This window comes from Chiloscyllium plagiosum, chromosome 14, assembly GCF_004010195.1.
Source record: "Chiloscyllium plagiosum isolate BGI_BamShark_2017 chromosome 14, ASM401019v2, whole genome shotgun sequence".
In the NCBI taxonomy this organism is placed as follows: domain Eukaryota; kingdom Metazoa; phylum Chordata; class Chondrichthyes; order Orectolobiformes; family Hemiscylliidae; genus Chiloscyllium; species Chiloscyllium plagiosum.
Genome location: NC_057723.1, coordinates 64,262,542 through 64,285,023, shown reverse-complemented (window position 1 = coordinate 64,285,023; position 22,482 = coordinate 64,262,542).

The following is a 22,482-nucleotide window of genomic DNA, read 5'->3' as shown; positions in this document are numbered from 1 at the left end:
CCCCTTCAACTGAATATTGAAATCCTTCAGGATGATTGTAACGATTGTCTTTTCTATCTCCTGATTTATTTTCTTCCCCACACCTTGACCAATGGTGCGGGGTGGTGGTAGTGGGGAGGTGCGGGGTGGGGTGTGGGGGGAGCTCTGTACACAATTCCCATCATGCTTTTGTTTCTTTAGTGGTTCCTCAACTCTACCCACACAGACTGTGTCTTCCAGCTCTGCATCACTTCCTGCTATCAATTTAATTCCATTTCTTTCCAAGAAGGCTATGCCATCTCCTCTGCCTATCTGCCTGTCTTTTTGATGGGATATACCCTAGGGGTTTCCTTGCAGCAATATCTCTCTGATGCCTGTAACACCATAATCACCTAATTAAATTTGCACTCTTTTTTTTACAAGCTCATTTACCTTGTTTCGTATACTGCGTTTAAGTACAACACCCTCAGTCCTGTATTGAATGGCTCCCTTCCCCTTCTCATTGTTGTCCCCTTACCTACTGTGCCTGGGGTTATATTCCTGATTCTTTCTATACTCTCTGCCCCAGTACTCGTTCTGGAGAATGCAATAACCTCTCTTGAGTCTTCCTCCTGTTAAACGAGTTCAATGTCCTTGTGCCCACCCTATGTTGCCTTTCTGCTGGATCAGCTCCAGGTGGAGCATATCCCAAAGGTACATTTCACTCCTGTCCTAGTGCCCCAAGAAATGGAACCCTTCTTTCCCAAACTACTCCTTTAGCCACATGCTTACTTCCCTAATCATTGTATCACTTAGCAATTTTGCATGTGTCTCAAAGATTATAAACAGAGATTATAATCCTTGATGTTTTGATCTTTAATTTTGCTCCTCTTCCCTCTCTTGCCTATGTTGTAGGTCCCAACTGGGACCGCAACAACCAGATACACCTCCTCATCCCATTCCGATATCCTTTCAAACCAGTTCAAATTCTCCCTGACCTTGATATCAAGTGGGCAACACACCTTGCTGGTCTCTCGATCCTGCCCACAAATCTGTTGCCCTGATTATAGAATCTTCTTCTGAAGATCTAGAATCCCAGGGGGTCCCCTCAGTCTCGAGATAGGTCAAAAGAATCACTAAGAGTACGGTCTGTTTAAAGCAAGGTTACCAGTTTAATACATTAAGGCAGCCTGGCTCAGACTTGTCCAGCAATGCGGAGGTTAAAATCCTCTGTGTTCCACGGAGAAATGGCACAATTACCTTCGAAAATTGCACATTATTTATATGTTTTTTAAGAGACAGCACAGCCATAATTAAAAGAAAAGTCCAATCAACTGTAATACGGTGACATGATTGACAGCAGACTAATCCAATGACATTTCCTGAGAAACAGGTTGTTTAACACACAAAATCATCCCACGCTTGCTAGTTCAAGGTTAGTTTGAATACCAAATCACTGTCTTATGATTCTGTCTCATGAAAACTCCAATGTTTTCTCTTTTCTCTAAATACAACCAACTCAGCAAAGCATTAGTTCAAATTCACATTGTCAAAGAAAAATCTAAAGCCATTTTGTTATGTTATTTTAAATTGAAAAATCATTTTGTGGTTAATAAAAATCTACATATACTTGTTGCTTCTGATAACAGCCTAAATTGAAATTTTAGATCCTCACTTCCACGATCACTTTACTTTGTCCTCCCCCACCACTTAAATGGACTACTGCACCATGGTGTGGTGCTCAGTTTGTGCATCCTCTCTATAGTCCTCTTCCTTGTTCGCGCAAGGAGCAAGTATTTCATATCTGTTGGATAAGGAGCTGAGGGTCCTGGATTACAATGTCAAGGTAACTCCACCATGTCTTTGATGTGCCACAGTATCCAAAGCTCAGATCCTAGCTCATCAACCCGAAGCTGTAGGCACTTACTGAACATATGGTCGCTGTGGCTCACAATGGGATCTATCATTTGCCTCACAGCGCCAGAGACCCGAGTTCATTTCCCACCTCAGGCAACTTTCTGTGTGGAGTTTACACATTTTCCCCGTGTCTGCGTGGGTTTCCTCCGGGTGCTCCGGTTTCCTCCCACAATCCAAAAAAGTGCAGGTTAGGGGAATTGGCAATGCTAAAATGCCCAGAGTGTTAGGTGAAGAGGTAAATGTAGGGGAATGGGTCTGGGTGGGTTGCGCTTCGGCGGGTTGGTGTGGGCTTGTTGGGCCGAAGGGCCTGTTTCCACACTGTAAGTAATCTAATCTAATCTAATCATCACCCATATCAAGTAAGACCAACACCACCTGCGCTGCCATTTATAAGATATGATGTGGAGGAGCCAGTGTTGGACGGGAGTGGACATAGATAAAAATCACACAACACAAGTTATAGTCCAACAGGTTTATTTAGAAGCACTAGCTTTCGAAGTGTTGCTCCTTCATCATTTAGCCTATCATCAGATACACCTCCTCATCTCATTCCGATATCCTTTTAAACCAGTTCAAATTCTCCCTGACCTTGATATCAAGTGGGCAACACACCATGCTGGTTTCTCGATCCTGCCCACAAATCTGTTGCCCTGATTATAGAATCTTCTTCTGAAGATCTAGAATCCGTAGCTATCTGATGAAGGATCAATGCTCTCACAGCTAGGGCTCCTAAATAAACCTGTTGGACTATAACCTGGCATTGTGTGATTTTTAAATGTATAAGATAGACAATCAGATTTGATTTATTTTAGTCTCGGATAGTTGCTGAATTAATATACTCCTTTCTGAATCTGATATGATTTAAGGTTAGTCCCTAATGTAGGTCTCTTAGCACCTAATCAGACCACAGCTTCACTGTGATGTTATTTTAGCTCTTCACCCACTGTAGGGAAACCTTTCTCAGACTGCTTCACCATGATGATTGACTGTGAGGGTATCTTTCTCAGACTGCTTCACCATGATGACCGACTGCAAGGATACACTTATCAGGGTGCACCTTGTTAATTAATACCTTGTGATTATATGTTTTAATGTAAGACAAGACTCTTTCGAGGTTTGTCCTTTACCACTGGTAATTAGACAGGTCCTGAGACTCAGCACAGAAAGGAAGATTGTTTTGGAAGTGAGCTAGCTCCCATTTGTTGATGACTGGATGATCTGACATTATGAACTATGGTGTGGATTTGGATTCTGTTTGATCCTGAAAACAAAACGAGGACAACTAAGTTCACCACCTTAAAAATGTTACCACTTCAAGAAAACATAGACTGTCAGTCAGCAACTGAAATATAAAACCGACAGTCGGCGACAATAGGGTGTGATTAGCACTGCGAAAAAAACTTCGCCTGAGAGCTGTAAAGGGACACAGGGAAACAGTGTGGATTTATAAAAAAGGGAAACCTATACTCTGGTACAGTGAGATGAGACCCTGGAAAAGAAGGATTGTGAGCAGTGATTGAAAGCTCCAGAAGTAAAATTAGAAGTCTCTGAAGGAAAACTGTAAAAAAAAAAGCTGACAAAAATGAAGCAAACAGCAGGCAGATAAGGAAAAGGATTGAAAACAGAGTTCTCACTCTCAAAATGAGCATTGCAACACCATGGATATGGCTCAAAAGGCACAGCCACATGGCTCAGAAAAATAATTTATACCTGGGTTACAGTTTTGAAAAGGCTGCAGAGTTTATTTCACAGTAACACAGGGCAAATTTCGCAGGTTGGAAAAATGATACTAATAAAGAAACTAACTAGAATAATTTTCAGACTTTCAGAAGATTGAGACATATAGAATTTGGGCTATGATTTTGGCAGAAAGTATTATTCAGGATGCAGCCAAAGAAATGTATTATTTTTTAAATTGTGTAATGTGTAGTGTAATCCTCTCCCCCCACATTATCCCACTCCCAAGCCTCCAATTCGGCACCTCCCACTTGACTGTCCATTGCCTTTCCCATCTGCTCCACCCTCTTCTCCGACCTATTACCTTCTCCACCATCTTCATCCACCAATCACATTCTTGGCTGTTTGCCCCCATACCCAACCCCCTCCTAGTTATCTCTTAGCACCCCCTCCCCCCGGCCCACAAGCCTCATTCTTGATGAAGGGCTTATACCCGAAATGTCGATTCTCCTGCTCCTCGGATGCTGCCTGACCTGCTTTGCTTTTCCAGCACCACACTCTCAACTCTGATCTCCAGCATCTGCAGTCCTCACTTTCTCCTACTTTATATATGATGAATGCTCAAAAGAAGCATATGGAAAGTCAAAGCAGAGATTAAGCCAAATAGCAGGTACAGATTTAGTGTCAGTGTTATGGAACACAAAAACTTCATAAACACAGGCAATCCCCAGCATAACAAGGAATGCTATATCTGTAAATCGTAGGTCACTTAGAGAAGAAATTCAGAAGCAAGAGACAGTTTCAAAACAGCAAATAGCCAAAGTATTATTGCTATAAGGAGGTTAATATGGATTGGTTCAATTTCATTAGCAAGGATATCCACCTTAGAAACTGTACTGATTTTCTTGTCCAAAGATGTGTAGGATAGGGTGGATTGGCCATGCTAAATTACCCATAGTATTCAGGGAAGTGTAGGTTAGGTGCATTAGTCAGGAGTAAATATAGGATAATGGGGTAAGGCAATGGGTATGAATGGGTTACTCTTTGGAGGGTCGGTGTGCACTTGGTGGGCCAAAGGGCCTGTTTCCACACTGTAGGGATTCTATGATTCTCTGATTCTAATACTTCAAATGAAATTACTGATCCAATCAATCTGAATTTCACAGAGTTCGTTTACACCAATGGTCATCATGTTCATTTGAAATTAATACAGAATCAACTGTCATGATCCTGTCAGATCAGAAATAATGCCTGAAGAAGCAGAAAGTCATCACTTTCAAATATGAAACTACATTCGTGAGGTGGAGCAGATCCTAAGATTATAGGTAACACTTTGACACAAAATATCTATGTAGTTTACAATCAACACTCCACGCTTTTAAATCTACAGGAACGTCTTGGCCCCAAATCCTCGTGTAACAGAAAGAGTTCAAATAATTTTGTGGAACAATTGTTTCAGAACAAATATGATCAAAAAGAACCAGTTCCAATTCCTTTGAAATCCTCTCTCCGACACCAATACCCCGGTCACATTTTCAATCACTCAACGCTCTTGTTCTTCAGCTCACTTGCACATAGATCTGGGAGCAATCCTGAAATTGCCACTTTGGAGGTCCTGCTTTTCAGTCTCTTTCCTGACTCTCTAAAAATCTGCTGTCAGGACCTCTTTCTATTTGTCATTGCTATTAAAATGGATCATGACCCCTGGCTCCTCAGATGCTGCCTGACTGGCTGTGCTTTTCCAAAGCCACACTTTTTGACTACTAAGAAGAATGGTCTACAGTCCTTGATCCTGGCACCAGACAGCAACAGAACATCTTAGAATCACATTGACGGCTATGAAATTGCCTGTCTGGTCCCGATCCAAAGAATCTCATATCACTACAGCTCTTCCACTCTCCTTCCTCCCATCCTGTACAACTGAGCCAGCTGCAGTTCCACTGACTTGGTTTTGATTGCGTGTCTCTGAGTAAACAACTGATGAAGACAGATTTTTTTGAGAAAAGCAAAAGAGATAAAAAACACTTCATCTGACTTACCTCTGGAAATCTGCACTTTACTGGCATTTCTGTACTCAAACATATTTTCTGAATCAACTGTTCAGGCTCATACTTACACACTGCTTGAGGAGGTAGGACTTTAACCTAGACGTCCTGGTCGAGAGACAGGGACACTACCACTGTGCCACAAGAATTTTTTTCCTACTTACGCTGTTTGGAGTTTCACTGTACCAGGCACACTGAACCAATTTACTAAATAAACTAATCAGCTACTCTGAAATCAAGCTTGTTTACTCTTTGTAAGGCTGGAAGAAACTCATTTTGCTTTCCTAACTTACGTTAACTCTTCACAGAATAAAAAGCAGTTGCAACATAAGTCTAACCGTACCGATTTTTGAGATCTTCCAGTACACTTACTGTTTCGTTGGGAGCCTAAGGTACTTTTCTCTCAGGTATTTTTTTGGCAAACAAGTTACAGAAGATACCCTCTCCAAGACGTTCCTGAGCATTCTGGGTGGATTGACAATTGGCCGAGGGCTTTCCTTTTGGTGCGATGCTAAATTGAGAGCCTGTTTGGCTGAAATCTTCATTTCTTGAAGGGAGACTTCCAGAGATCTTCTGACAATGTTTTCTCAAAATCGTGCAGTTCTTTCTCCTAGAAAGGCAGCTCCAAGTCGCCAACCATAACCACGAGAGAGAGAGGACCCTGCTGTTTCTATTGTAGGGAAACTGGTGCCAGGCTTGACCTTATCACAGATTTACATGGAGAGATGCTTGATCTCTATACAATGCAAAGGGAACTGTCAGCTGCTGATCATGGAGTCACTTAGTTGTAAGTTTTTCATTCAGATGTTGATTTTTGTGAGTCAGCAGACTGTGCCATAGTCACAGGACAAGTGAACAAAAGAGACAGTATCTACCTTCAGGCCAAGGTAGATGAAAGGGTTCCTTCACAGCTTCTCCTTTTAGATTAACAACTCTCTACATAATAGATGCTTGATTTAGGTTTAGTGCTAGTTCAGCATTCATTTTGATAAGAGTTGGATTCATACTGACAGAAAAAGACTTATAGTTTATCAGTCTGTTACAGAGACAGAGGATAAATTACCCCAATAATGTGACTGTAAAGCTGCATTGCTGGACTTGTGTTCATTACCTGAAGGAGTTGGCTGATGAAAATGCTAACGCTGAAGAATTATGTTAATCTGGAGGCCTACCTAACAGTTTCAGAATACAATTCACTATAATCAAAGGACAGACTGAATTCCGATTCCCTCCTTTAACCATTATCAATTTAATCGTTTATTCATTTCAGTGCTACCTGCAGGATTGTGAAATATCAAGTGCAATTTACCAGTGTCTCATTAACTGATTGCAATCAGTTCAAGGGAAGTTGAGTATTTTGGAGTCATCGAGGGTTCTAAACTATTGTTTTATCAACATCTTTTATATTTCTGCTGTTACAATGAGGTTGGGAGGGATTGGGTGTATCGGAACAACATGCACGATATTCACTCCTGTAAACAAAAACAGAACTATCTTTGCTGACAAAGAATAGACCCCATATTTCCAGGACAATTTTGAAAATGTCAAGTTGTAAATCATTACATTTCAAAATATCTATTGAATTTCAAGATATAATAAAGTGGAGAGTATAAAGTACAGTTAATTGACATTTCTCACAGTTGCTTGGTGAGAGGCAACACTTGGTGGGGTCTGGGCTTTCACTGTTTTCATTGAGATGAAGTAGTGCAGATCCCAGGGAACTGCTTGAAGCCAAGCTGATTGTTACCTTTAGATAGGTAAGGAGGAAAATTAATAATTAGAAAGAAGAATATCAGCAGATGCTAGAATGAGAAATGAACAAACTGAAATGCTGACAATATTCTGCAGGGCAGACCACAGAAAGGAACAGAATCTTGCCTGTTTGGTTGGGCTCGATTCTTTGGGATGACCTTTGGCCTCAAGACTCATCAGGATATCTTGCCATATCTTATGAGGTGAACTTCATTAAGTACCTGTCCCACACTGAGTGGAGTCCCTCTTGTCCAACCCTAGGCCCATCTTACCGTGCCCTGTTTGCAGAACCATTTGCCTCTTTCGCTGGCTATCTACAGCCTGGTGGAAGCAACCAAGACAAACCCATACTGAATTTGAAAGGATTAAGTAGAGTAATTGTGATAGGTGGATATGAGTATTAGAAAGTGAGACCATGCAGAAAGGGCTTAGAAAAATTATCCTCGGAGGAATTTAGAAACCAAGGATTGGTGAAGGATTTTTAAAAGTATGTAAATAAGTGTTATGAACTAGGTCAGACTACTCAAAACATTCCTGAACAGGCAATCCAGACCATAACATTGCAATTTGTTTTGGTAAGTGTACAGTGAAAATTAGCCGGAGTAAGTTAGTGAGGTTGTCTACCAAGTTTTAAAACAGACAGAAAGTTATTCAGAAAATTACACAATGAAACACAAAGAACAGAATAAACAACCCTTACAGAATCTGTCTATCTAAACTAGAATTAATTATGCTGGTCCAAATATACATAACAGTCCCAGTAAGCAAACCCCCTTAAAAAAACAGTATAAATGGAACAGATGCTTACAGGTTGAAGTTAAAAGGGCAGAAGGAGAGAGAGAGTTTCCACACAGCTCACTGTTGAACTCCCAACTAGCTCTGGACTGAACTGCTTAGCTAGAGAGCAGACCACGCCCCTTCCACTATACAGGTCACTTCTAAAACATGACCACTTTGGCCTGAAGTCTCATCTGTTTAAATATAAACAAAAAGGCACCCCAATACCCTTGTTGAAGCTGTCATGGAGGTTTTGTTTACAGATGAGCAGGAGCCATGTGGTGTGTATGAATGGAACTTTGGCTGACAGTATGGAGCTGATTGGTCGATGGACCACTGACCAATTATCACTGACAAAGCCCTTCAGCCTGCCAACAACTACATAATTGGTTCCCAGGTAGCTGAACAGCTTAGGCCTATGAAAAATATTGACAGAGGCTATCTGATCCCTGCAAGGACAGGAATTGGCTCTTTTTCTCTGCAGTGAAACAAATAGCTAAAGTGTGAAGTAAACCAGTTCATTTCTCCCTCGGCAGTTACTCAAAGCTGTAGCTCTTAACCAGTAAGTCAGAGATTTTATAAGTGTGAAACAACCACCCAGTACCCTGTAGAGGTGGCATGGTGGCTCAGTAGTTAGCACTGCTGCCTCACAGTGCCAGGGACCCGGGTTCAATTCCAGCCTCAGGCAATTGTCTGTGTGGAGTTTGCACATTCTCTCTGTCTGCATGGATTTTCAGGTGCTTCGGTTTCCTCCCACAGGTTTGGTGAATTGGCCATGCTAAATTGCCCATAGCATTCAGGGATGTGTAGGCTAGGTGCATTAGTCAGGGTAAATGTAGAGTAGATGAATGGGTCTGTGTGGGTTGTTCTTTAGAGGGTCGGTGTGGACTTGTTGGGCCAAGTGGCCTGTTTCCACACTGTGGGGATTTTTCTTCTTCTATGAAAGATTGTGGATTGCCATTATGCTGCAATGGGGAGGCTTCAGTGTATCTATGTATGTGTCCACATCTCTGTTAGTGTCAACATGTCTGTGCATTATTCATGTCTCTGTGTGTTTGTATGTCACAGGTGTGTCTGCGTATGTCTCAGTGTCTGCGTATGTGTGTGCATATCAGTGTTTGTGTTTAAGTCTGTGTGTGTATTTCACAGTGCCTGTATGTATATCCATGTCTGTGTGTGTGTTTTTTATTTAGTGTGAATGTGTGTCTGTCTGTGCTGTGTTATTAGTAGAGAATGCTTTAGTGCTAATTTTAGTTTAATTTTTAATTAGTTGGTTGATCGCATTCAATTGAAATATTTATTGATGCTTTAAATCAGAGTGGATGCATTAAACTGGCCAGATCCAGATTTCACATTTGGAGGAATTGGCCCACAGCACATGGGTGACAGGACTGGCTCATTCACAGAGCTGTTTCCTTGTAAATCTTTTCTGAGCCCTTTCAAGTTTCACAATGTCTTTCCTATAACAGAGAGACCAGAATTGTATGCAGTATTCCCAAAGTGGCCTCATCAATGTTTCATCTAACTGCAACATGACCTCCCAACTTCGATACTCAATGCATTGACCAACAAAAGCACGCATACCAAATGCATTCTTCACTACCCTATCTACCAGGGATTCCACTTTCAAAGAGCTATGGACCTGCACTCCATAGTCTCTTTGTTCAGCAACACTCCACAGGACTTTACCATTACATGTATAATTCATGCCCTGATTTGCCTTTCCAAAATTTACAAGGATGTTGCTAAGACTGGAAGGCTTGTGTTATAGGGTGAGGCTGAATAGGCTGGGGCTTCTTTTCCCTGGAATTTCCGAGGCTGAGGGGTGATGTTATAGAAGTTTATAAAATCATAAGGGCCATAGATAGGGTGAATAGCCAAGGTCATTTTCCTAGAATGGGGGAGTGCAAAACTAGAGGGCATGGGTTTAAGGTCAGAGAGCAAAGAATGACAAAGGACTAGAGGAGTAACATTTTTATGCAGAGGGTGGTACGTGTATGGAATGAGCTGCCTGTGAAGGTGGTGGAGGCTGATGTAATTTGAACATTTAAGAGACACCTGGATGTGTATATGAATAGGAAGGTTTAGAGGGATATTGGCAAGGTGTTGGCAAATGGGACTAGGTCATATTACATATCTGGTCAGCAGGACGAGTTGGACTGAAGGGTCTGTATGACTCTATGACTCTCACTCGAAGAATACAATTGAAAAGTTGGAAAGTTATACCAAACCTGTATTGAATTGAGGTTAGATGGAGAACAAAGTACTCAGTGGCTTTATTACAAAAAATAGATATGCTGGTTTCTGATTAATCCCATTTTCAGCATAACAGTTTTTAATTTACTCCCCATGATCCACAAGAAAGCAATTCTTAAATGACTCCCAGCACCACAAAAAAAAAGTGTGATTACACTCAGAGCGACTCATCATGTTGCTGTTTGTTCAGCTTGTTTTGGCCATTGCCTGCTTCTATGAAAAGCTGGATATGTTTTAAAACTATCCACAGCCTTCTACCTCCAAATAAGTAATCTTATATATCAGGCAAGAACATGACAAGATATTCTTTTCACATATTTTCATGTCTATTTTGGTGTTTCGGTTAATTCTGTGCTTGGAATATGTACCTATTTGAAATTCTGGGAACACAACACAAATATTTTATGTGGGTTTCTATGGGAACATGTGTTTTGAAAAACATATTTTCACTTAATGATGTTCAGGAACATAACTATTGTATTAATGGAGGAACAGTTGGAGAGGACTGGGGAGGGTGCACGGAGAGATTTGCAAGGATGATGTGGGCATTCAGATTGGGATAGGATTAACTGTTCTCATGCACTTGCAATAAGAACTCTGAGTGGTGACTCATTCGAGGTTTTCAAAATGTTGATAGGCTTGGATCAAATGGAGACAGAGAGATTCCTGTTGTGAGGGAGAGCAGAACTAGAGGCCTTAATGTACAATAATCACCAAGAAACCCAATGGGTAACTCCGAAGACGTCTCACACCCAGTTAACTGAACAGTATAGGTACATTTAAGGAGAAGCTAGATGAGTACATGAGGGAGGAAGGAATAGAAGGCTAGGGTGATAGATCTAGTTAAGGAAAGATGGAAGGAGCACATACACCAGCATCAACTGGTTGGGCTGAATGATCTTTTTCTATGCTGTAATATAATCCTATGAATCATAAGTGACTAATGTATTTCACTCATTTCAATAAACTGCACTCTAATGGGCAGACCTGTCACAGAACACTGAAACAGAATTGAAGGATGGTGAAAATAAGTGGGCTATTGTAAATCCTTTTCCAATCATGAGACCACTTTGGCCTGTCACTGTACCAGGAGAAAGTCGAGAGTATGATGCTGGAAAGGCACAGCAGGTCAGGCAACATCTGTGGAGCAGGAGAGTTGACGTTTCGGGCATAGGCCCTTCATCACGTCTACCTGTCACTGTTCCACAGGAATTCTAAGGCGAAGAGCAGTTATGACCGAGAAGTCCATTCTTAAGCAGACAGAATGCACAGCTGACCTTCTGGATTCACTTGGAGGGTGCTGTGTCAGATCGTGTTGAGGGAGAGAAATCAGTGCAACATCCACACACTTCTGCATCATGATGACTCAGAAATAGTGGGAGGACAGCTTATCACCAGGAGTGCAGAGAGCACTGTGCAATGAAATGTGTTATTTCATTTGCATCAATAACTGCTGGAAATACAGACAGCAGGAGGGCATCTGAAATTTCCCAGGCCAATGGACTATTTCCTTACCCACTAGAACAAAAACCAAAATAAACTGTGAAAAAGAAAATAGGACAAGTCATATTCAAATTAGATGCAGGAACAAAACTAAAGAGCAGAGCAAAGAGAGAGAGAAAAACAAACAGAAAGGAAAGGATTGAATGGCGGAGTGGACTCGATGGGCCGAATGGCCTTACTTCCACTCCTATGTCTTATGTTTTTATGGTCTTATGGTAAGCCTTTGTTTTCGATTGCTTTCAATTTTAATATGCATAAACATTAAGGAACACACTTCTCCCAACAGACTCCTTTGAATGCACCTTCCAAACCCATGACCACTTCCAGCTAGATACATGGGAGCACACTTACCTGGCAGCACCACCCCATGGGAGCATCCCACCTGGGAGCACCCCAGCCTGGAAGCAGCCCCACCTGCAAGTTCCCCTCAAAACTAATTGCAATCCTGACTTGTAAATTTATTGTCTTTCCTTTGCGGCAGCTGGGTCATAGTCCTGGAAGTCCCTGCCTCCCAGCATTGTGAGTCTACCTACAGCATGTGGACTGCAGAAGTTCAAGAAGGAGTTTAGAGCAAGCTGCATTAAGCATTGCCTAACTAACAAGAAGAGAAAATATAATTGTGGAAGATCACAGAGACATTGAAAGATTCAAGACCAGAAATCCCTCAGGGCCAGTGGAATAACACCACCAATAATTCAAAAGGCTCATGGAATGTTGGCCTTTATCTCAATGAGGCTGGAATAGAAGACTTGGCAGTTCTGTTCCCACTGGATACAATCGTGCTAGACCCCGCCTGGAAAATTGTGTTCCCCTCCATGAAGGACACAGTGACATCAGAGCAGGTCAGCACAGCATCACTAGGCTGGCATTGGGGCTAAAACAGCAGGTGGATTAAATCAACCGATGTTGAATGCATTGAATAGAGAGGATTAATCAGACGTTCAAACTGATTAAAGAGTTTTATAGAGTAAATAGAGGCAAACACTTACCTCTGATGGGGCAGTACAGAGGACAGAAACTACAAATCTGACCCAGACCATGCAGAGGGTGATATCAGGAAGAGCTATTCCCTTGAAAAAGTTGAGTATATTCTCCCCAGAGATACAGAGGAAGGCTGAAAGGAGATCTGTTGAGTTTTCAAAATCATGAGTGGGTTTAGACAAACTAGATAGGGAGAAGCTGTTCCCGCTCTTAAAAGGAGCAAAAATGAGAGAGCACAGATTGAAAGTGATGTGCAAGTGAAGCAAAAGTGAGTTAAGAAAAGAGTGTTTCCATACAGGGATTTGTTACGATAGCGAATGGCCAGCCTGGAAAGGTGGGGGCAGGTTAATCTGAGTACATTGGACAAATTGTTTGGATAGTAATGATGAGCAGGAAATTCAGGAATGGATAGGACATTGGCACTAAGTACTGGAGGTGCACTAGATAATAGGGCAAGAGCAGGCTTGATAGACCGAATGGTCTGTTCCTCCACAGTGATAATTCTGTGCTGATTCTGATGAACGTAAACTGCAGCTTGAGCCTATACAGGAGCAGTTCCTCACCCACTCATTATTTGAGTCGAGGAGTGTCACTGAAGGCTGTGTGAGCGAGCAATGAACCTGCAAACTATTTAAATGGCAAATGACAAGGGAGGTGCTGTCTTTTCAATCACTATGCTTTGCTCAAATAATTTAACCAACGGCTGATTAATGTCCACACCCCTATCCCCTCCCCGTCTCTCCCCCCAACCCCTTGAATTGCAGGCTGTGGTTGGAAAATGCATCTTTAACCCAGTTGAATCTGTGCTCCGATCTGTTTTGATGCATTATTTTGGACCTCCCTGTTTGGACTGCGGCTTTTAAACAGCTGAATGCTCCCAATTGACTGCAGCAGATTAGCTGAGTGCTACATGTCTGCTTCCTCGATGCTGAGTGTGGAGTCAGGTGCACAATTCTGATAGCTAATGCTTTATGAAGTGTGTCTGCAAGAGTAGCAGCAAGGAGTAGGACCCTTGCTGAGCACTATTTAATGTCAGGCTGAACAGGAATGTACAAGTGGAGTTATGTAATGATTGAACATGTTCAAGAAATCAGGTCAGGTATTACAGAATTAGAATTACAGAGGGACTCAACTGTGTTGAGAGAGCACTCAGGATTCAGCACAGGCTCACAGTTAGGAATCACAAATATAACAATTGTTTCACGCACACCTCTCAATGTTCTCCAGAGACACAATGATCTGGGTGGTCAATAGCACTGTATCCAGCCTCAGGCTTGGCCAAGAATCTAGCTCCAGGGTACATCGATAAAAGACAGGGCCTCATCAAGCAGCCAGCCAGGTTTGCTTCCTGAAGAAGGGCTTATGCCCGAAACGTCGATTCTCCTGTTCCCTGGATGCTGCCTGACCTGCTGCACTTTTCCAGCAACACATTTCCAGGTTTGCTCCTAACCTTACATGGAGCGGGCAGCAGCTGGAGGTTGGGTTTTGAGGAGATAATTACACAGGACGGGAGTTTTCAGTTGGAGCTGCCTGGGATTGGGAGTTGGGGCCTCACTGTGAAGTCCACCATGGTCAATCAATCCAATGGCACTCACTGCATAATATCCAAGGGGAGAGGAGTGAGTTGCTGTGTATCATTAACATAGTGAGTGGCTGAGGGAGAAAACTGGAGGTTAACAAATTGAACACAATGAGAAGAACAAGCGGAGTGTCTGCGCCAATATAAAACAAAATAAAATATGAAGGACCCGCATTTATATGCCACCTTTCACATTGTTAGGAAGCCTCAGAACCTTCATATCCAATCAATCACAATTTGGAAGTGTAGTCAGTTGAAGTGAAGGAAACATCATAGCCAATTTATGCACAGCAAGTTCCCCATAACCACAATAACAGGACAACTAGATCATCATTTTTAGTGATCTTTCACTGAAGATAAATGTCAGGATCCCACGACAAACACCCCAGTGGTTCTTCGAAAACATGCCATGGAGTGCTCAACATCCACAAGTGAAGACTTACAGAGCTTCAGTTTAACATCATATCAAAAACTACACATTCCATCTTTCAGAGCTCACTCACCACTGACCCTCAGAGCGACACTCTCTCAGCACTAACCCTCCAGCAGCACATTACTCCATCAGTACAGATCCTCCAACAGTGCAGCAGTCCCCCAACAATGACCCCCCCCCACAGTGCAGCATTCCCTCAGTACTGACTCTTCAATAGTACAGCATTCCCTCAGTACTGACCCTCCAATAGTGCAGCATTCCCTCAGTACTGTCCCTCCCATAGTGCAGCATTCTCCCAGTACTGACCCTCCAATAGTGCAGCATTCCCTCAGTACTGTTCCTCCCACAGTGCAGCATTCTCCCAGTACTGATTCTCCAATAGTGCAGCATTCCCTCAGTACTGTACCTCCCACAGTGCAGCATTTGATAAGGTTCCCCATGGTAGACTAAGGGAGAAAGTGAGGTCATATGGTGTGCATGGTGTTGTAGCTATGTGGATAAAGAAATGGTTGAGCAACAGGAGATAGAGTAGTAGTTGAAGAGAGTTTCTCGAAATGGAGAAAGGTGACCAGTGCTGTTCCACAGGGGTCAGTGTTGGGGCCACTGTTGTTTGTGATATACATAAATGATCTGGAAGAGCGCACTGTTGGTATGATCAGCAAGTTTGCAGATGACACGAAGATTGGTGGAGTAGCAGAAAGCATGCCTTCATTGGACGGGGTATTGAGTATAAGAGCTGGCAAGTCATGTTAAAATTATACAAGACATTGGTTTGGCCGCATTTAGAATACTGTGTACAGTTCTGGTCGCCACATTACCAAAAGGATGTGGACGCTTCGGAGACGGTGCAGAGATGGTTTACAAGGATGTTGCCTGGTATGGAAGGTGCTAGCTATGAAGAGAGGTTGAGTAGGTTAGGTTTGTTTACATAAGAAAAAAGGAGATTGAGGGGGGACCTGATTTAGGTTTACAAAATCATGAAGTGTATAGACAGGGTGGATAGAGAGAAGCCTTTTCCCAGGGTGAAGGATTCAATAATGAGAGGTCACGGTTTCAAGGTGAGAGGTGGAAAGTTTAAGCAGGATACACGCGGCAAGTACTTCACACAGAGGGTGGTGGACATCTGGAATGTATTGCCAGCAGAGGTGTTAGAGGCAGGCACGATAGTTTCATTTAAGATGCATCTGGACAGATGCATGAGTAGGTGGGGAGCAGAGGGATACTATTGCTTCGGAATTGGGCGACAGGTTTAGACAGTAGATTTGGATCAGCTCAGGCTTGAAGGGCCGAAGGGCTTGTTTCTGGGCTGTAAATTTTCTTTGTTCTTTGTTTTATTCCCTCAGTACTGTCCCTCCCACAGTGCAGCATTCCCTCAGTACTGTCCCTCCTACAGTGCAGCATTCCCTTAGTATTGACCTTCTGACAGTGTAGCAATTCCTCAATACTGCCCCTCCAACAAGACAGCACTCCCTCAATACTGACCCTCCAACCAGACAACACTGCTGCACTGACAGTGCAGCACTCCCTCAGCAAGAACCCTTGGACAATGCAGCATTGTCTCACTACTGGTCCAATGAAAGTGCAGTGCTCCACCAGGATTGACCAGCCGACAGAGCAGTGATTCTAATGCATCGACCCTGTAAAAATGTGGCACTCACTCTTCAACAATGCACTCCCTCAGCACTGACCCTTCGACAATACAAGATTCCTACAATATTGGCTCTCTGACAGTACAGCAGACCCCCCTCTAACAGTGCAGCATTCCATCAGTACTGATCCTCCGACAGTGTGGCAATCACTCAGCACTGACCCTCAGACAGTGCAACACTCCCTCAGTACTGATCCTCTGACAATGTGGCACTCCCACAGTACTGACCCTGGAGCAGTGCAGCATTTGGTGATTTATTTGGATTTCCAAAAGGTCTTTGACAAGGTGACACACAGGAGGCTCCTGAATACGATTACAGCTCTGGATGTTAGAGGCAATGTTCTAACATATATAGAGGGTTGGCTGAGTGGCAGAAGGCCGAGAGTAGGGATAAAGGGGTCTCTTTCAGAATAGCAGTCAGTGACTCGTGAAGTTCTGCAGGCATCGTTGTTGAGACCACAACTATGCATTAACAATCCGAACAAAGGAACTGAGGGCATTGCTGCTAAGTTTGCACATGACATAAATGTAGTGGAGGGATAAGTAGTGTTGAGAAAATGAGGAACAGGCTGGAAAAGTTGACGAAGAAATGGCAGATGGAATACAATATGAGAAAGTGAGAAAATACACTTTGGTAGGAAGAATAGAGCCATAGACTATTTTCCAAACTGAGAAAGCCTTTGGAAATCTCAAGCCCAAAGGGACCAGGGAATTATAGTTCAGGATGCTCTTAAGGATCATGCTCTGGTCTGTCTGCGTTTGGAATATTGTGAGCCGAAAGGCTTTTGCCCAAAACGTCGGATTTTCCTGCTCCTCGGATGCTACCTGAACTGCTGTGCTTTTCCAACACCACTCTACTCCAGAATATTGTGAGCAGTTTTGGCCCTGTACCATAGGAATGAAGTGCTGACATCAGAGGGATCCAGAGGAGGTTTACAAGAATAATCCTGTGAATGAAGGACTTGTTACATGAGCAGTGATTGAGGTCTCTGGATCTGTACTTGATGGAATTTAGAAAGCTGGGGAGGTTCTGATGGAAACTTATATGAGAGGCCTAGACTAGTTGGATGTGGAGAAGACAGTTCCAATAGCAGGAGCGACTGGGACCTGAGGGCACAGCCTCAGAGTGAAGGGACAACCCTTTAGAACTGAGTTGAGGAGGAATGTCTTCAGCCAGATGATTGGGAATCTGTGGAACTCATTGTTGCAGAGGACTGTGGAGGCCAAGTCATTGATTGTATTAAATGCAAAGATGGAGAGGTTCTTGATTGGGAAAAGGATCAAGGGTTTCAGGGTGAAAGCAGGAGAATGGGGTTAAATAAACAGATCGAATGGCAGGGCAGACTCAATAGACCAATCAGGAGAAAGTGGGGACTGCAGATGCCGGAGATCAGAGTCAAGACTGTGGTGCTGGAAAAGCACAGCAGGTCAGGCAGCATCTGAGGAGCAGGATAATTAACGTTTGGGGCACAAGCCCTTCATCAGGAACATGGGCCGGGGCTGGGAGATAAATGGTGGTCCTCTTCCAGGCATCGGGTGGTAACAGTTTGGCGGTGGAGGAAGCCCAGGACCTGCATGTCCTTGACTGAGTAGGAGGAGGAGTTGAAGTGTTCAGCCATGGGGCGGTGGGGTGGTCTCCTCTATATCGGGGAGACAGGATGCCAATTTGCAGATCATTTCAGAGAAAATCCTTGGGACACCCGCACCCACCAACCCCACCGCCCCATGGCTGAACACTGCAACTGCCCCTCCCACTCCATCAAGGACATGCAGGTCCTGGGCCTCCTCCACCACCAAACCGTTACCACTTGACACCAAGAAGAAGAGTGCCTCATATTTCACCTTGGGACGCTGCAACCACACGCGATCAATGCGGATTTCAACAGCTTCCTTATTTCCCCTCCCGCCCCACATTATCCCAGTCCCAAGCCTCCAACTTGAGACCGCCCTCCAGACCTGTCCGTCACCTTTCCCATCTACCTGCTCCAGCTCCCCTCAACCTATCACCTTCTCCCCACTTTCATCCACCTATTGCTTTCTCAACTACCTTCCCCCCAACCCCACCCTTCTCCCATTTATCTCTCAGCCCTACGGCCCACAAGCCACATTCCTGATGAAGGGCTTTTGCCTGAAACGTTGACTCTTCTGCTCCTCAGACACCGCCTGGCCTGCTGTTTTCCTAGCAGCACACTCTCAATGCACCAAATAGCCGGATTCTACTCCGATATCTTATTGTCTTATTGTACTCATCAGCCTCCTCCTGGCTTTCTTCAAAAATTTAATGAGATTAGTCAAACCCAATCTTCTCTTTCACAAATCCACACGGCCTTCCCTTCATTAATTCAAACCTCTCCAAGTGCCTGGTGATTTGTTTCCATGCATTCAGCTTCATTTGGAAATTGTTCCACCCTCTTCATGCAATGTTTGTTTCCTGAATCATTAGGGTGACAGCTCCTTTGTTTGTTAACCCCTCCCCCACAATTCAGCCAGAAAATCCTACAACCAAGACTGTGTGAGCTTCCATTTGCATTGCCCTTTCGGCCATGGCACAGCCAGAGCTGGGGTATCATTCTCCACCTTCTTGCCTTTTTCTCTACACTACTTGTGTCGAAATCTGCACTGAACACCTCCTTTGTTATCTATTTGCTTACCTTTGTTTCTTCTGCCTTCAACATTTTCTTGCCAATTTCCTGCCTTATCTCTCTGCCCTCTAATGCTACATAGAGGTTCCCATACCTCTGGCAGGTTGGTTCAAACAGCACTACCAAAACTTACTGACAAAGCATTACTCCCAGCGATGTTTGCTCTGTACAGGCCCCATCTCCACCCCCACCATCCCAAGAACTGGCCCCATAGTCTCATGAATCTGAAACCCTCACCCCTTACACCTTTCTCCATCCATGTATTCATCTGGTCTATCCTTTCATTTCTAAATTGACAATTAATATATGAACCTCAGATGGCAAGTCCTCATCCATCGTCCTTTCCACCGCTGTAATACTATCTTTGACAAGCAATGCCACACCTCCCCGCAGTTTAGACTGAGAACCTGCTTTCTAATGTCTCTGCTAGCTGCCTCAGCCCAGCCTTCAGGACCTGACCTTTCGTTCTGCACGTTTCACTGGTACCGATATAGACAATGACTGCTGGCTGTTCACTCCCTCCCACTCCCCTTTCACTTCCCCGAATGGGTTCTCTGCAGTAGCTGAGGAACATCTTTGACCCAAACACTGGGGAGGCCATGCAGCATCCTAGACCCATGTCTGCAATCCAACTCTCAAAAGTCCAATCTCTATTGTTTTTGCAACCTTCTGTACACCTGAGCCACACATGGTTCCATCAGTATGGCCTCATCCCACCAAGTAACCACCATGTTCAGCACTATTCAGAGCCCTAAACTGAGTGACGGAGAGAGGGTATCAGTGATGATTCCACACATGTCTGGGGAAAAAGATTTTCAAGGGAGTGCACGGTCATTCAAGGCTGGGAGATACACACTTTCCTTTCTTGGCATCGAAAATTCAGGGGACATGTGTGGGCTTTGTCCAGTTTCTGAAAGCTATTGGCTCTGGACAGCAGCAATTAACTCACAAGACACTGAGATCTATTTCATTCAGCACAACTTGTGCCAGTTTTCAGGGCTGTTATTAAAACCACTTTCTGGAAATCTCCATAAAACCATTTAAATCAATAAAAATATCTTTACAATGGACCCAATGTCATTTAAAACTGATTTGGTTGTGAAAATCAATTTAATTTCTTCAGGATAGCCTTGAGGTGTAGTTGAGATAGACAGGAGTAGGGTGAGTGAGTGCTCAATTGGTGTTCCCCATGTTCCCACACAGGCATTGTGAAACATAAGACTTTTCAACTTCTCTCACAGCTCAATCTAGCACACTCCCCAATTAAGCTCTCAGCACCATTCCCTGTCTCTCAGCACTCACTCTAAAAGACTAATACTCCATCTGCCTTGGAGTTAACGTTTGCCCAACAGCATCTCTAACACATTAGGTCAATTATGCACTCTCCAAAACACTGAAAAGTTCTCAATGATGGTAGATCAAAAAGAGGTCCCTGAGGATCTCTTACCTACTGGCTATCATGAGAGAGACTTCACTGTGTACCCTTGGATATAATATCCTGACTGAAGCATTAAGAGCAACCCAACTGTCTGATTAGATTCTCTACAGTGTGGAAACAGGCCCTTCAGCCCAACAAGTCCACACCACCCCTCCGAAGAGAAACCCACCCAAACCCATTCCCCTACCCTATATTTACCCCTGACTAACACACCTAACACTGTGGACATTTAACATGGCCAATTCATCTGACCTGCACATCTTTGGATTGTGGGAGGAAATCAGAGCACCCGGAGGAAACCACGCAGACATGGAGAGAATGTGCAAACTCCACACAGACAGGCAAGAATCGAACCCAGGACCCTGGTGCTGTGAGGCAGCAGTGCTAACCACTGAGCCACTGTGTCGCCGTGTCTGATATCAGTTCAGACTTTCACTGCTGATGCTTTCTCCCGAGTGGTTAGAAAGACTGACATATGTCAATAGTCTAAATTGGGATTGCCCAAAAATGTCAAGTGTCCAATCAGATGGACACATTTATTCAGCAACCTAGTAGGTCAAGGATTACAAAAATATATCGCAGTGATCTTTGCAGTAAACAGGGGCTGGTTGTGATTTTATCAACAGCATCAAACATTTGAATGAATTCCAGACTCAGCTTATTCACCCTAGAAACAGGTTTCAATGAGCTTCTCTCTAGTCTCTCGCCTTTGACGATGCATCTCTCTGTCGTATGCCCCTCAATGACTCTTGCTGTCAAGGTCCACATTCTCATCTCATCCTTGAAATATTGCTGTCATCCTTTCCTTTTTTCAGCCTTCAGAACATTGCTCTCCACCCTACTTTATCGGCTCCAATTGTGAAGGACTCATCATCCCAGAGTCATGCAGATCAGATCATCCTTAGCTATATTGCAAGACTCCACTAGAGCAGCTCAGGCATTGTAACCTCATCTTTAGGAGGTCTAAGTCTGTTCCATTTCTGGTGCAAGTGTAAGAAGTGCCATATCTTCAGTCTGAATTGGTTTGAGGGTTCTTTAAAGGTGTACTGAGGCACATTTGGAGGGGCTAGTCCATATCTGCAATTTCTGAGCACCATAGAAGGGGGTAGGATTCAGAGATTCATAGAATTGAACCCAGGTCCCTGGCACTGTGAGGCAACAGTGCTAACCACTGAGCTACTGTGCCACCCCAAATATGTAGTATGTCTACATACTATACATCATGGCTGCTCCCAGAATATTTGGCGCAGAACCCCAGAATTTGGCATTGATGGTCACATTAATTTAAAAACAGATGGAGTGAAAGCCCTTTCTTTTGGTGAACTCTGCAGATTGGTGGTAGGGTTCTGATAAATCCACATGGGCAAAAACTATAGCACGCTGACCTTGAAAGGTGCCAGTGATTATAGCAAATTCCCCTGGCCATGCTGCTTGACTCTCCTCATCACGAGTGAAGGTTATAAACTGTAATCTGGAGGAAATGCTTTCAGTCTGTATGTATTTGTGGCTTGAAGATTGGAAGATGCTAAACAAGTCTTCAGTTGTTTCTTGGAATGAACCTGGGTAACTATAACCTGGATGACCACCCAGTTCTTGTGAGTGCAAATGTCCCTCAGACAGATCAAACAGTTTAGAAATGATGGAATAGGATATACTTAGTCTGTGCCTTCACTGTCTTTCAGACAGTTGAAGAAAATGACAGCGAGGCCTGTCGATCCTGTGTCTGTTCATTCTCTGTCTCCTTTGTGGATTTTCATATGCCATTTCTCTTTCAGGAGCCTGTGTTGTAGCTACTGGAGTTTACTGGATCTCCTGGGCTTGTTAGTGAAGTAACAGCAACTGTTTCCTTCAATTCTGTATTCATAGCTTGATCAAG